The 16156-nt window shown below is 38.5% G+C and overlaps 1 non-coding gene across 1 annotated transcript; it reads left to right on the top strand.

Annotated features, from left to right (window-relative positions):
• Window positions 1-1634: 1634 nt before the first annotated feature.
• On the top strand, window positions 1635-1738 carry LOC130943050 (small nucleolar RNA R71). The gene has a single exon (XR_009071587.1). It is a non-coding gene; the product is annotated as a small nucleolar RNA R71 (small nucleolar RNA).
• The last annotated feature ends 14418 nt before the right edge of the window (window positions 1739-16156 follow it).

Genomic DNA, 16156 nt, shown 5'->3' with positions numbered 1-16156 from the left:
GATTCAACACCAAACTTAGAGTTTAGTTGTGGCCTCCCAACACCAAACTTAGAGTTTGATTGTGGGGGCTTTGTTTGACTCTGTATTGAGAGAAGCTTATCGTGCCTCTTTTCCATGTTTACAGAAGGATAACCTTGAGCCTTAAACACAAGGTAGTCCCCATTCAATTGATGGACTAGTTTATCTCTGTCAACATCAATCACAGCTTTTGCTGTGGCTAGGAAGGGTCTTCCTAGAATGATGAATTCATTCTCATCCTTCCCAGTGTCTAAGATTATGAAATCAGCAGGGATGTAAAGGCCTTTAACCTTTACCAACACGTCCTCCACCAATCCATAAGCTTGTTTCATTGACTTGTCTGCCATCTCTAATGAGATTCTTGCAGCGTGTACCTCAAAGATCCCCAGTTTCTCCATTACAGAGAGTGGCATAAGATTTATACATGACCCCAGGTCACATGGAGCCTTCTCAAAGGTCATGGTGCCTATGGTACAGGGTATTAAAAATTTACCAGGATTTTTTTTCTTTTGAGGTAAAGTTTGTTGAACCCATGTATTTAGTTCACTAATGAGCAAGGGAGGTTCATCTTCCCAAGTCTCATTACCAAACAACTTGGCATTCAGCTTCATCATGACTCCTAGATATTGAGCAACTTGCTCTTCAGTTACATTTTCATCCTCTTCAGAGGAAGAATAGTTCTCAGAGCTCATGAATGGTAAAAGGAGGTTCAATGGAATCTCTATGGTCTTTAGGTGAACCTCAGATTCCTTTAGGTCCTCAATAGGGAACTCCTTTCTGTTTGAGGGACGTCCCAGGTGGTCTTCCTCACTGGGATTCACGTCCTCCTCCTCGTTTGTTCATTCGGCCATATTGATTATATCAATGGCCTTGCACTCTCTTTTTGGATTCTCTTCTGTATTGCTTGGGAGAGTACTAGGAGGAGTTTCAGTGATTTTCTTACTCAGCTGACCCACTTGTGCCTCCAAATTTCTAATGGAGGACCTTGTTTCATTCATGAAACTTAAAGTGGCCTTAGATAGATCAGAGACTATATTTGCTAAGCTAGAGGGGCTCTGCTCAGAATTCTCTGTCTGTTGCTGAGAAGATGATGGAAAAGGCTTGCTATTGCTAAACCTATTTCTTCCACCATTATTAAAGCCTTATTGAGGCTTTTGTTGATCCTTCCATGAGAAATTTGGATGATTTCTCAATGATAAATTATAGGTGTTTCCATAGGATTCACCCATGTAATTCACCTCTGCCATTGTAGGGTTCTCAGGATCATAAGCTTCTTCTTCAAAAGATGCCTCTTTAGTACTGTTAGATGCATTTTGCAATCCATTCAGACTCTGAGAAATCATGTTGAATGGCTGAGTCAACATTTTGTTCTAAGCCAATATGGCATTCAGAGTATCAATTTCAAGAACTCTCCTCTTCTGAGGCGTCTCATTACTCACAGGGTTCCTCTCAGAGGTGTACATGAATTAGTTATTTGCAACCATGTCAATAAGTTCTTGAGCTTCTGTAGGCATTTTCTTAGGTGAATGGATCCACCTGTAGAATGGTCCAGTGACATCTTAGAAAGCTCAGATAGACCATCATAGAATATATCCAAGATGGTCCACTTTGAAAGCATGCCAGAAGGACACTTTTTGGTCAACTGCTTGTATCTTTCCCAAGCTTCATAGAGGAATTCACCATCTTTTTGTTTGAAGGTCTGAACATCCACTCTAAGCTTGCTCAGCTTTTGAGGAGGAAAGAACTTAGCCAAGAAGGCTGTGACCAGCTTATCCCAAGAGTCTAGGATATCTTTAAGTTGAGAGTCCAACCATGTTCTAGCTCTGTCTCTTACAGCAAAAGGGAAAAGCACGAGCCTGTAGACTTCAGGATCTACTCCATTAGTCTTAACAGTATCACAAATCTGCAAGAATTCAGTTAAAAACAGATAGGGATATTCTGATGGAAGTCCATGAAACTTGCAGTTCTGTTGTATTAGAGCAACTAGTTGAGGCTTCAGCTCAAAATTGTTTGTTCCAATCGCAGGGATTGAGATGCTTCTTCCATTAAAATTGGAAGTACGTGTAGTATAGTCACCAAGCATCCTCCTTGCACCTCCACAATTGTTATTGGGTTCGGCCATGTCTCTTTCTTTTTCGAGATTCTTTGTAAGGTTTTCTCTGGATTGTTGTGCTTTAGCTTCTCTTAGCTTCTTCTTCAGAGTCCTTTCAGGTTCAGGATCTGCTTCAACAAGAATGTCCTTGTCCTTACTCCTGCTCATATGAAAAAGAAGAGAACAGAAAAGGAAGAGGAATCCTCTATGTCACAGTATAGAGATTCCTTTATGTGAGTAGAAGAAGAAAGGAATAGAAGAAGGATAAGAAAAATTCGAACATAGAGGAGAAGAGAGAGTTCGAATTTTTAGATGAAGAGAAGTGTTAGTAATTAACTAAATAAATAGAAAGAGATGAGAGAGAGAGAATTTCAAAAATTATTTTTGAAAACTAGTTAGTGATTTTCGAAAATTGAGAGAAGAAATACAGTTAAAATTAAAATTTGAAACAATTAGTTAATTAAAAGAATTTTGAAAAAGAGTGAGAAAATTTTCGAAAATTAGAGAGAGAAAAGTAGTTAGGTGGTTTTGAAACAGATAAGAAACAAACAAAAAGTCAATTAGTTAGTTGAAAAAGATTTGAAAATCAATTTTGAAAAGATAGAAAGTTAGAAAAGATTTTTGAAATCAATTTTGAAAAAGATATGGTTTGAAAAAGATATGATTAAAAAGATATGATTGAAAAGATATTTTGAAAAAGATTTGAAAAGAAAATTAAAAAGATTTAATTTTTAAAATTAAAATTGATTACTTGACTTACAAAAACTAAAAGATATGATTCTAGAATTTAAAGATTGAACCTTTTTTAACAAGAAAGTAACAAACTTCAAATTTTTGAATCAATCACATTAATTGTTAGTAAAATTTTCGAAATTTTGAAATAAAGATAAGAAAAAGATTTTGAAAAATTATTTTTAAATTTTTGAAAATAATAAAAAAATGAAAAAGATTTGATTTTTGAAAAGATAGGATTTTTAGAAATGAAATCTTGACTTGACTAACAAGAAACAACTAATTTTAAAATTTTTTGACTAAGTCAACCCAAAGATTTTGAATTTTTGAGTAAAATAAGGAAAAGATACTTTTTTAATTTTTTGAATTTTTAATGATGAGAGAGAAAAACACAAAAATGACTCACAACATGAAAATTATGAATCAAAACACAACATGCATGCAAGAATACTATGAATGTCAAGATGAACACTAAGAATACTTTGAAGATCAAGATGAACATCAAGACTTATTTTTGAAAAATTTTCAAGAAAAAGAAAAACATGCAAGACACCAAACTTAGAAATTTTTAATGTTTAGACTCTATGAATGGAAAAATGCATGTGAAAAATAACAAAAGACACAAAACAAGAAAAATATGAAGATCAAACAAGGGTAGTAGCAAGGGGGTTGTAGCTCAAACCTACTTACTCTGCAATGGGTGTTTCTGTCCAATGGTTAGCTACTAAGACGTGTCGGATTGGCTATATAACCAACAAATGATATCATCAGCCATAGGGCAGGTATACATCATTTGCATATGTTTGAATTATTTGGGTTTGTCTATTTGTTTTGGATTACTTTCTCATATATGCTATGTTATCTGATTATGTGCTACTTGTTCTACTTGTACCTTAATTGTGCATTACTTGTCTGTATTGGTTGTATTTGTACAACTGAGAGGTCCCTCATGCTGGTGTCGGTGGGTGTTGAGGGTTGTTCTTGATGAGATGAATTGGTGATGCGTTTGCATTATGATGATGATTATTGAATGAGATGATTTGAGCTCCCTGGGTAGACGCAGTGATGTGGTTTCACTAGCTCCAAGCGAGGGTATGATGTATTGATATAGAATTGCTGAGGCAGAACAACTGGTGATGGTTTTGTTTATGATTCTGAGTCTGATTCGTGGAAGAGTCAATGAGTTGGGAAACATGTGAAATATGAATTAGATTTAGCATTCCCTTATGACAGTTGCCTATTCATGGATTAGCGAGAACCTAGAATGGATAATTGGTGAAGAGAAGTTTAGGATGCTTAGTGAGTTTTTATTGCAATGCATTGTATTTATTTGGCACTTTTACCATATTGGAAACCCATGGGCCCGGGATTCTCATTTCTATATATATCTCTTATTTTTCAGATACAGGTCTAGGTGCTCAGAAGTGAGCTGTGGGTCGTCTGAGAGACGGCGAAGATCTTTATGTTATCTACTTTATATTTTGTTTAGAATCTCTCCACTTTTATTTTGAAAAGATTATATTATGTACTGAACTCTTTTAAACTTGCCTATAGAAGCTTTCATGTTCTATTTGGGAGAGATTAGGAGTTTCTGTTGTCAACTACTTTCATACTGTACCCTAGCTGACCTAAACTTCGCGGGTTGCGACTAGTGGCTATTTACTTATATATATATATATATATATATATATATATATATATTATCTATCTCTTTATGCCTTTATCCGTATATCACTTTCAACTTCACGGTTCATCTTTTGTTGTCGAACGTGAGTGATACGTCTTCGCGATTTTATTGTTACTCTTTTCAGACTTCTCGATTAATACTCCTTTCAATTACACTTATATTTTATACATTAAAAATTCACCTGAGAGTTGTACCACTTTAATATCATTGACTTATGACTCGAGCATAAAGATTTGAATATTAGGGTGTTACATTATGGTATCAGAGCAGTTCGTCCTCGTGAGCCTAAGGGATGGAACTGCTTATGCTTAACTGCATACTCTGAGTCTGTGCCTGTGCTACTTAGGGTATCTAACCGATACATCTAGCATGAAGTTCATGAGTGTACCTTTAGTAATTTGAAGCATTTTAGATATTCAGTCTGTTCACTTTGATATCGCTTGTCTAGTGTGTACAAGACCAGAAGAGTGTCTCATGGACATAAATGAAGTAACCGGAGAGGAATTCTCAAGAACGAACCGGTGAGGGAACACCGTGATAGGAATCTTGGCAGTGGATATATATATATATATATATATATATATATATATATATAAGAATGGTGCGTTGATTTTGGATTGATGAGTGGAACACTTGGAGGTGGATAGTTGCTTGAACAATTTGTTTAATTATGCTTGAGTTGATCAGAATCTTATGATTTAGCGAAGAAGGGGGCTTGTAATTAACATTGGAATAGTTGGATTTAAATGGGAATGAAAGTTTGTGAAATTGAACACTTGTATAGGAATTGAGAAATGACTAATTATCAGGAAAGTTATGCTATGGGCCTCGAATGATTAGGATGTGAATTGGAATAACATTGGGTAGATGGCGAATTGTTAAGTGTTGAGGTAGGTAGAGTATGAATTGTGCTTGGACTTGGCTGAGTTTGATATTGATCGACATGTGTATGTATGTAGTTATGATGAATGGGATTCATCGAATGCTTAGCATGTAAGGCCATGGCATTATGCTTAAGGAGGAATAAGAGCAAAATTTCTAAAGAGTGTGTGCTACAAGTGTGGGAGATCAGGCATATGCCTTGGAATTGTCCCTATAGAGAAGGTCGGGGTGCAACTGAATTCGATTCTCATACCCGAGGTAATTGTAAATTAGTAGTTGGATTTCTAACTTCCTGCATATCACTAATATGTAATATTCGTTCGTGATGAATGACAAGTGTTGATAATCGTAGAGTCCAACTCGACGATTAGTCGAGAACCATTAGTCGCTGAGACGAAGCGATATTTAGTTAACTTAGAGGAGTAGCTAGACTCTTACAGGTTAAGAATAAGAGAGACACAACATAAGCAAGTTGGATTATATTTAAGGGATCGGAAGTGTTGAGAACTGTACGGAGTTATTGTTCGAGACCCAGTGACAGTGAAATGCAAGAAAAGAGAATTGAGATGATTCAACCTTTACTTGCTCATCGTTTGAGGGGCGAGTGAAGACGAAACCAAATTCCTATACGAGATATTTTTCGAGACAATCTCCGAAGGAACAACAACAACAATCGCCAAGGGAGGAGGTATGGAAAGCAACCTCAGAGTAAATTGACTTATAGGCAATGTGAAAGCTATCATCTGGGAACTCTGTATCGAGCTGAATTGGGATTTTGCTATAGTTGTAGAGGAGCTGGACACATATCCTAGAACTATCCTGAGAAGGTCAACCGAAATACTGCCAAGGGCCAACAACAAGGTCGTGTGTTCACTACGACGACGGGGGATACCGCTAGATCTGACAGTTTGGGAATAGGTAAGTGAAAGATCGGTAACAACGTGTTAAAAGTACGATTAAGCTGGTATGTAGTTTTGGCTATCATAGATATAAATCTAGTGAATGCCAGTCATGCTAAGTTGTGGTTTAGTACTTGAGGAAGTAAGTGATAGAGCTAGTACTAGACGAGAGATCAGAATAAAGCAGCAGAAACTTACAGAAGAAGTAACACAGGATAGCTACGAATAGGAACTGTAAAAGTTTATTATAATATCTTAAGTTTGAATACTCGACGGGTTAAGTGGATTACTGCAAGTAATGATCCCCAAATAATTCGAATTGATTGTGGCTGCGAGCTTTGATGGTTTTGAAACGGATGAGGAAATTATCATTGATGCGTAATCGGATTTAGATGATGAGAGAGTGCAAGTTTTCGTGTTTGAGAGATGAGTACTATGATGTTTGGTCATAGTGACCTTGGATTTAGATTGAGATTTATAATGATTGGTTTTGAAAGACGAATGTGAAAACTATTAAATTGAAATGTTGATATGGTACTGAGATTGGTTTGAGGGAACCCGTGACGGGTGGTAAACTCCAGTTTTTAAGGGAGGTGCTGTCGAAATTTTCCCAAGAATTTAAAAGAGTGTTGGTTATGATTTTGAAAATGATTTTTGATTTGGGTAACTCTAACAAAAGAGATGTGTCTTGAATGCTTTTATAGATTATTAAAGAAAATTGGATTCTTATGATTTTGTTAACTTGTTATTTCAAACTCATTTGACTTCTAAAAATGAAGAGAGCTTTAATTGATTAGTCAAAGACTTTAAAACAGAAATTTACATATAAATTCGAGGGTTTAGGAATAAAAAAGTAAGTTTGGAAGTTATGCTTGGAGTTGAGCTATGATTAGTGGTAATTAGCTTGGTAGAGAGAGAGAGAGAGGATAGCAATGAAGTATGATTAAGGTGTGGTGATGATCTTTGGTTGATTATAGTGATGTGGGATGATGACTATGATTAAGGATGATGGTAATATTATTGATGACATGATTTGAGATTTAATAAGATGTGAGTTGATGAGATGACGAAAGTGATGAACGAGGCTATTGGTCGGCGTTGGACGAATGACCGACAACCTCGGATATAGAGAAATCAGAGCGCGGCAACAGAAGCGCGCAGAGTCAAAAGACCTTGGACCTACTATGTGTTGGATATAAAGGCAGACTATGCTCGCGTACTCGTAGTGATGGATGGAATTTTCGAGGGCAAAAATTTCTGTTAGGGGGTTAGAATGTAAAACTCGGTTTAACTGTAATTAATTAAATAATAAATTAAATAGGAGTGAATATGGTTAGAATATTTGGCAATTGGAATTTGATAATTTAAATATGATATTTGGATTTAGTGAATTTTTCTGAGTCGAAAAACATAGTTTTCTGCGTAAAAACGCGCACTGGAATTTTGACCGGTAGTACTAGCTGAGATCTATTTGGTACAACAGCTAAGAAAATTAATTATAAGTGAATAAGCCTAGGGAATTAGGATTTATGATTAGGATGGGTAGAAATATTTAAAATGCGATTTAAAACTCTAATCTTGAAGGTTTTGGCCCAAAATTGAGCCAACGGACAAAAATAAGTAAACCTGACCTAAGTGGGTCCAAGACCCAACACATATATAGTTATGAGCATTTCAGCTCATTTACCCTAATGAAAGGGGCTTGGGGCGCTGAAATAGAGGAAGAAGGAAGAAGAGAGAAAACCTAACTCTCTTTGATCTTCAAACCACCATAACTTGAGCTACGGAGCACTGATTGATGAGCTGTTTACAGCCACACGTCGCTCTTCTCATCCTCTATAATTCTATTAAAGTTTTATGGTGAGTAATTCACTGTTCTCTGCCCAGTTTTTGTTTTCCTCTTTAAATTCGAATTTGGTTTGGGTTTTGAGCAAACCTTGTGATTTGGTTATTTAGGAGTGCTCTAGTATGAGCCATGGGTGATATTCATCACAAACTTCAGTGGGTTAAGGTAAGAAGTGCTCAAATCCTTGTGATTTATCAATTTCATGAACCCTAGGTTAATGTATATATATGTGAAATTGGTTATGTTAGTGTATTTGGTGAACTTGGTGCATAATTAGGAGATTGGTGTTGCTTGAGGAGCATTGATGAGGCTTGGAACTAAGATTGGTGGAGACTTCCATAGAAGAGGCTTAATTGGTTTGGCTACAAGAGGTACAGTTTAAGTTTCATTTAAGTACCGTGTGGTGTGATGAGAATTCCTAGGCTAGATGCCCCTAGGATTAAGTTTGGATTGTGTAAATGGTTGGTGCTAATACGCATAGTTGATATGTATTATGAATTAATGATTGAGTTAAGGATTGTGTGGCCTTGTATGTTTGGTGTGTTGAGAATTTGATGAATTGGATAATGAATATTGATTTGTGGAATATACATTTAAATTGTGAATTTGGGCCGGAGGCTGTGAATTTTAGGCTGGAGGCCGGAAAGAGGTAAGGTAAGTTGGCGTGTATGTTGTGTGATAACATGAGTGATTGGATGGATTCTAGACATTGAATGTGTGAATGATTGGTTTGGTTATTGAATAATATGGTTTGAGGAATTTAAGAGTGGAATTTGATGGTTTTGGGTGGAATGGTGTAGATGAGGTAGGTTTGGTTTTGGTTGAGTGTAATTATATGGATGTGATTAGGTTGTGGTTATTAGGATAAGTGGAAACGAATTTGGCTTGGGAACATTGAAAAAATTGATGATTTCTATGTTTGGCCAAAAACTAATTTTTGACCAACTTCAGCGGGTCGTATCTCAATCCATGGAGTTTAGAATTCTTCAAAATTAGATTTTTATGAAAGTTTATTCAACGATCTTTCTAACGGTTCAGAAATGGTTTAAAAAGGAGTTTTGTAGAAGAAGTTATGTGTGTTGGACGTTTGGGGTTTGAAACACTGAATTCTGCAGCTTTTTTAACTTAGTAAAATTTTTGGCAAAATGCTCACCCACGTGTAGGCATTGCCGACGCGCACGCGTCGATGCGCTGTACCAATTGCCCAGCTAAATTCCCGAGAGTTGTCCCTGAGTTGTGCTGGTTTTGTTCTTGGGCACAAATCGCACCCACACGTACGCGTGGCTGTCGCACAGGCGTAACTTGGCTTTTCTCCCTTCCACGCGAGCGCGTGGGGGACACGTACGCATCGCTGTATCTTGCTGCCTTCCACGCGTGTGCATGGGCGACGCACACGTGTAACCTTGTTTTCATTTCAAAGTTGATTTTTGACTTTTTAAGGCCATATTCCAGACTCCTAAGTCTTCAAGCTCACCCTTTATGTCCTCAATAATTATAGTATGCCTAGTAATGAAAAGAAGTTAGGGCATATGGTAACTTGTAGATGAAGAAAAGTGAGAATCAATGATGAATGATGATTAATGGTGATGGTATGAATTATTGAGGGTGATGGTGCAAGTGCTGTGTATGTTATGGGCCGGATGGCTGTGATGAGCACGGAATTATGGCTGAGTATGTATATGTGGATGATTAATGATTAAATGATTATGATTGATTGAGGAAGCTTGAACATGTGGCGAGTATGCTGGAGATGCATATATGATTAATGAATGAATGTGTTAAATGAATAATGATGGAAAATATTGAATGTGACGTGTGACCCCGGGTAGTAGGCAGTGGCGTTGTCCACTTGCTCTGGGTATGAGACGGGAAAGGATGATTATGATAAATGAGTTTAATTATGGAGTTTTGAATGAATGTATTTGTGATACCTGGGTAGTAGCAAGCGTGGTGGTACGTCCCGCTTTCTCCAGGTTAATGTTTGAGATTTGATAACAATGATGATTGATTCTGAACTGAATGAATGTATGTTTTGAGATCCTGGGCAGTAGCAAGGGTTGTAGTTCATCCCACTTGCTCCAGATCAGAGATTGTGATGCCTGGGTAGTAGCGGCAGTAGTGGTTATTCCACTCGCTCCAGGTTGAGCTTTTAAACACCCGCCTGGGTAGTAGCCGCAGTAGTGGTTATTCCACTGGCTCTGGGTTGAGCGCGTAGTAGCAAGGGGGTTGTAGCTCAAACCTACTTGCTCCGCAATGGGTGTTTCTGTCCAATGGTTAGCCACCAGGATGTGTCAGGTTGGCTATATAACTGACAGATGATATTATCAACCATAGGGCAGGCATACATCATTTGCATATGTTTGAATTGTTTGGATTTGTCTATTTGTTTTGGATTGCTTTCTCATATATGCTATGTTATCTTATTATGTGCTACTAGTTCTACTTGTACCTTAATTGTGCATTACTTGTCTGTATTGCTTGTGTTTGTACAACTGAGAAGTCCCTCATGCTGGTGTCGGTGGGTGTTGAGGGTTGTTCTTGATGAGATGAATTGGTGATGCATTTGCATGATGATGATGATGATTATTGAATGAGATGATTTGAGCTCCCTGGGTAGACGCAGTGATGTGGTTTCACTAGCTCCAGGTGAGGGTATGATGTATAGATATAGAATTGCTGAGGCAGAATAACTGGTGATGGTTTTGTTCGTGGAAGAGTCAGCAAGTTGGAAAACATGTGAAACATGAATTAGATTTAGCATTCCCTTATGACAGTTGCCTATTCATGGATTAGCGAGAACCTAGGATGGATAATTTGTGAAGAGAAGTTTAGGATGCTTAGTGAGTTTTTATTGCAGTGCATTGTATTTATTTGGCACTTTCACCGTACTGGAAACCCATGGGCCCGGGGTTCTCATTCCGTATATATCTCTTATTTTTCAGATACGGTCCAGGTGCTGAGAAGTGAGCTATGGGTCGTCTGAGAGACGGCGAAGATCTTTATGTTTTGCTTAGAATCTCTCCACTTTTATTTTGAAAAGATTATATTATGTACTGAACTCTTTTAAACTTACCTATAAAGGCTTTTATGTTCTATTTGGGAGAGATTAGGAGTTTCTGTTGTCAACTACTTTCATATTGTACCCTAGCCGACCTAAACTTCGCGGGTCGCGACTAGTGGCTATTTACTTATGTTATATATATATATATATATATATATATATATATATATATATTTATACTTTTTAGGCTTCTCGATTAATACTCCTTTTAATTACACTTATATTTTATATATTAAAAATCAACCTGAGAGTCGTACCACCTTAATATCATTGACTTATGACTCGAGCATAAGGATTTGAATATTAGGGTGTTATAAGGGAGGGTGATGGTTGGTGCGCGAAATTGTGAACAATTCTTTTCACAACTCTCATAATCCCCGGTCATGAACTCCAAAAAAACTTGGTGGTTCAATTCCATGGCATTACACAACTTCGCACAACTAACCAGCAAGTGCACTGGGTCGTCCAAGTAATACCTTACGTGAGTAAGGGTCGATCCCACGGAGATTGTTAGTATTGAAGCAAGCTATGGTCATCTTGTAAATCTTAGTCAGGCAAACTCAAATGTATATGATGATGAACAAAAATAACATAAAAGATAAGGATAGTGATACTTATGTAATTCATTGGTAGGAACTTCAGATAAGCGCATGAAGATGCCTTCCCTTCCGTCTCTCTGCTTTCCTACTGCCTTCATCCAATCCTTCTTACTCCTTTCCATGGCAAGCTTGTGTAGGGTTTCACCATTGTCAGTGGCTACCTCCCATCCTCTCATTGAAAACGATTGCATATGCTCTGGTCACAGCATAGCGGAATTCATCTGTCGGTTCTCAATCAGGCCGGAATAGAATCCAGTGATTCTTTTGCGTCTGTCACTAACGCCCCGCCCTCAGGAGTTTGAAGCACGTCACAGTCATTCAGTCATTGAATCCTACTCAGAATACCACAGACAAGGTTAGACCTTCCGGATTCTCTTGAATGCCGCCATCAGTTCTTGCCTATACCACGAAGACTCTGATCTCACGGAATGGTTGGCTCGTTTGTCAGGCGAGCACTCGGTTGTCAGGCGATCAACCATGCATCGTGCAATCAGAAATCCAAGAGATATTCACTAAGCCTCAGATGCTTGTAGAACAAGAATGGTTGTCAGTCACCTTGTTCATGAGTGAGAATGGTGATGGGCGTCAATCATCACCTTCATCATGTTGAAGAACAAGTGATATCTTGGACAAAGAACAAGCGGAATTGAATGGAAGAACAATAGTAATTGCATTAATACTCGAGGTACAGCAGAGCTCCACACCTTAATCTATGGTGTGTAGAAACTCCACCGTTGAAAATACATAAGAACAAGCTCTAGGCATGGCCGTGAGGCCAGCCTCCCATAGTGATCAAAAGATCTAAAGAAAAAGGTTCCAAAGATCCAAAGATTCTTATTACAATAGTAAAAGGTCCTACTTATAGAAAACTAGTAGCCTAAGGTGTACAGAAATGAGTAAATGACATAAAAATCCACTTCCGGGCCCACTTGGTGTGTGCTTGGGCTGAGCAATGAAGCATTTTTCGTGTAGAGACTCTTCTTGGAGTTAAACGCCAGCTTTGGTGCCAGTTTGGGCGTTTAACTCCCATTTGGGTGCCAGTTCCAGCGTTTAACGCTGGGATTTCTTGAGGTGACTTTGAACGCCGGTTTGGGCCATCAAATCTTGGGCAAAGTATGGACTATTATATATTGCTGGAAAGCCCAGGATGTCTACTTTCCAACTCCGTTGAGAGCGCGCCAATTGGGCTTCTGTAGCTCTAGAAAATCAACTTCGAGTGCAGGGAGGTCAGAATCCAACAGCATCTGCAGTCCTTTTTGGTCTCTGAATCAGATTTTTGCTCAGGTCCCTCAATTTAAGCCAGAAAATACCTGAAATCACAGAAAAACACACAAACTCATAGTAAAGTCCAGAAAAGTGAATTTTAGCTAAAAACTAATAAAAATATACTAAAAACTAACTAGATCATACTAAAAACAATGCCAAAAAGCATACAAATTATCCGCTCATCACAACACCAAACTTAAATTGTTGCATGTCCTCAAGCAACTGAAGATCAAATAAGATAAAAAGAAGAAAATATGCAATGAACTCCAAAAACATCTATGAAGATCAGTATTAATTAGATGAGCGGGGCTTTTAGCTTTTTGCCTCTGAATAGTTTTGGCATCTCACTCTATCCTTTGAAATTCAGAATGATTGGCTTCTTTAGGAACTTAGAATCCAGATAGTGTTAATGATTCTCCTAGTAAAGTATGATGATTCTTGAACATAGCTATTTATTGAGTCTTGGCTGTGGCCCAAAGCACTCTGTCTTTCAGTATTACCACCGGATACATACATGCCACAGACACCTAATTGGGTGAACCTTTTCAGATTGTGACTCAGCTTTGCTAAAGTCCCAAATTAGAGGTGTCCAGGGTTCTTAAGCACACTCTTATTGCCTTGGATCACAACTTTATTCTTTCTTCTTCTTTTTTTTTTTTCGTTTGCTCTCTTTTTTTTTTTTGCATTCACTGCTTTTTCTTGCTTCAAGAATCATTTCTAATGATTTTTCAGATCCTCAGTAACATGTCTCCTTTTTCATCATTCTTTCAAGAGCCAACATTCATGAACCACAAATTCAAAAGACATATGCACTGTTCAAGCATACATTCAGAGAACAAAAGTATTGCCACCACATCAATATAATTAAACTGTTATAAAATTTAAAATTCATGCAATTCTTTCCTTTTCAATTTAAGCACGTTTTTATTCAAGAAAGGTGATGGATTCATAGGACATTCATAACTTTAAGGCATAGACACTAAGACACTAATGATCACAAGACACAAACATGGATAAACATAAGCATAAAAAATCGAAAAACAGAAGAACAAATAACAAGGAAATCAAAGAACGGGTCCACCTTAGTGATGGCGGCTCTTTCTTTCTTTTGAAGATCCCATGGAGTGCTTGAGCTCCTCAATATCTCTTCCTTGTCTTTGTTGCTCCTCCCTCATGATTCTTTGGTCTTCTCTAATTTCATGAAGGATGATGGAGTGTTCTTGATGCTCCACCCTTAGTTGTCCCATGTTGGAACTCAATTCTCCTAGGGAGGTGTTTAGTTGTTCCCAATAGTTTTGTGGAGGAAAGTGCATCCCTTGAGGCATCTCAGGGATCTCTTGATGAGAGGGGTCTCTTGTGTACTCCATCCTTTTCTTGGTGATGGGCTTGTCCTCATCAATGGGGGTGTCTCCCTCTATGTCAACTCCAACTGAATAACAGATGTGACAAATGAGGTGAGGAAAGGCTAACCTTGCTAAGGTAGAGGACTTATCCGCCACCTTGTAGAGTTCTTGGGCTATGACCTCATGAACTTCCACTTCTTCTCCAATCATGATGCTATGGATCATGATAGCCCGGTCAATGGTAACTTCGGACCGGTTGCTAGTGGGGATGATTGAGCGTTGTATGAACTCTAACCATCCTCTAGCCACGGGCTTGAGGTCATGCCTTCTCAATTGAACCGGCTTTCCTCTTGAATCTTGCTTCCATTGTGCGCCCTCTTCACATATGATTGTGAGGACTTGGTCCAACCTTTGATCAAAGTTGACCCTTCTTGTGTAAGGATGCTCATCTCCTTGCATTATAGGCAAGTTGAACGCCACCCTCACACTTTCCGGACTAAAATCCAAGTATTTCCCCCGAACCATAGTGAGATAATTCTTTGGATTCGGGTTCATACTTTGATCATGGTTCTTGGTGATCCATGCATTGGCATAGAACTCTTGAACCATCAAGATTCCGACTTGTTGAATGGGGTTGGTAAGAACTTCCCAACCTCTTCTTCGGATCTCATGTCGGATCTCCGGGTATTCACCCTTTTTGAGTGAAAAGGGGACCTCGGGGATCACCTTCTTCAAGGCCACAACTTCATAGAAGTGGTCTTGATGCACCCTTGAGAGGAATCTATCCATCTCCCATGACTCGGAGGTGGAAGCTTTTGCCTTCCCTTTCCTCTTTCTAGAGGTTTCTCCGGCCTTGGATGCCATAAATGGTTATGGAAAAACGAAAAAGCAACGCTTTTACCATACAAACTTAAAATGTTTGCTCGTCCTCGAGCAAAAGAAGAAAGAAGAGAGTAGAAGAAGAAGAAATGAAGAAGAGGGGGATGGTGGTGTGTTCGGCCAAAGAGGGGGAGAAGTGGTGTTTAGGTTGTGTGAAAATGAAGGAGTGAAGAAGGGTATATATAGGAGAGAGGGGGGGTAATGGTTCGGCCATTATGGGTGGGTTTGGGAGGGAAAGTGGTTTGAATTTGAAGGGTGAGGTTGGTGGGGTTTTATGAAGGATGGATGTGAGTGGTGAAGAGAAAGATGGGATTTGATAGGTGAAGGGTTTTTGGGGAAGAGGTGTTGAGGTGATTGGTGAATGGGGGAAGAAGAGAGAGAGTGATGGTGGGGTCCTGTGGGGTCCACAGATCCTGTGGTGTCAAGGAAAAGTCATCCCTGCACCAAATGGCATCAAAATTCATGTTTTGAGCCATTTCTGGCGTTAAACGCCGGGCTGGTGCCCATTCCTGGCGTTTAACGCCAGGTTCTAGCCCTTTTCTGGCGTTTAACGCCAGTCTGGTGCCCTTTTCTGGCGTTAAACGCCCAGAATGGTGCCAGACTGGGCGTTAAACGCCCAACTGCTAGGCTTACTGGCGTTTAAACGCCAGCAGCATCTTCCTCCAGGGTGTGCTGTTTTTCTTCCTGTTTTTCATTCTGTTTTTGCTTTTTTCATTATTTTTGTGACTTCTTATGATCATCAACCTACAAAAAAGATAAAATAACAAAAGAAAATAGTTAACTATAAAACATTGGGTTGCCTCCCAACAAGCACTTCTTTAATGTCAGTAGCTTGACAGAGGACTCTCATGG

Source organism: Arachis stenosperma, chromosome 7 (assembly GCF_014773155.1).
Source record: "Arachis stenosperma cultivar V10309 chromosome 7, arast.V10309.gnm1.PFL2, whole genome shotgun sequence".
Lineage (NCBI taxonomy): Eukaryota > Viridiplantae > Streptophyta > Magnoliopsida > Fabales > Fabaceae > Arachis > Arachis stenosperma.
The sequence above is the reverse complement of the archived record's forward strand: the minus strand, read 5'-3'. Positions and strand labels throughout refer to the sequence as shown.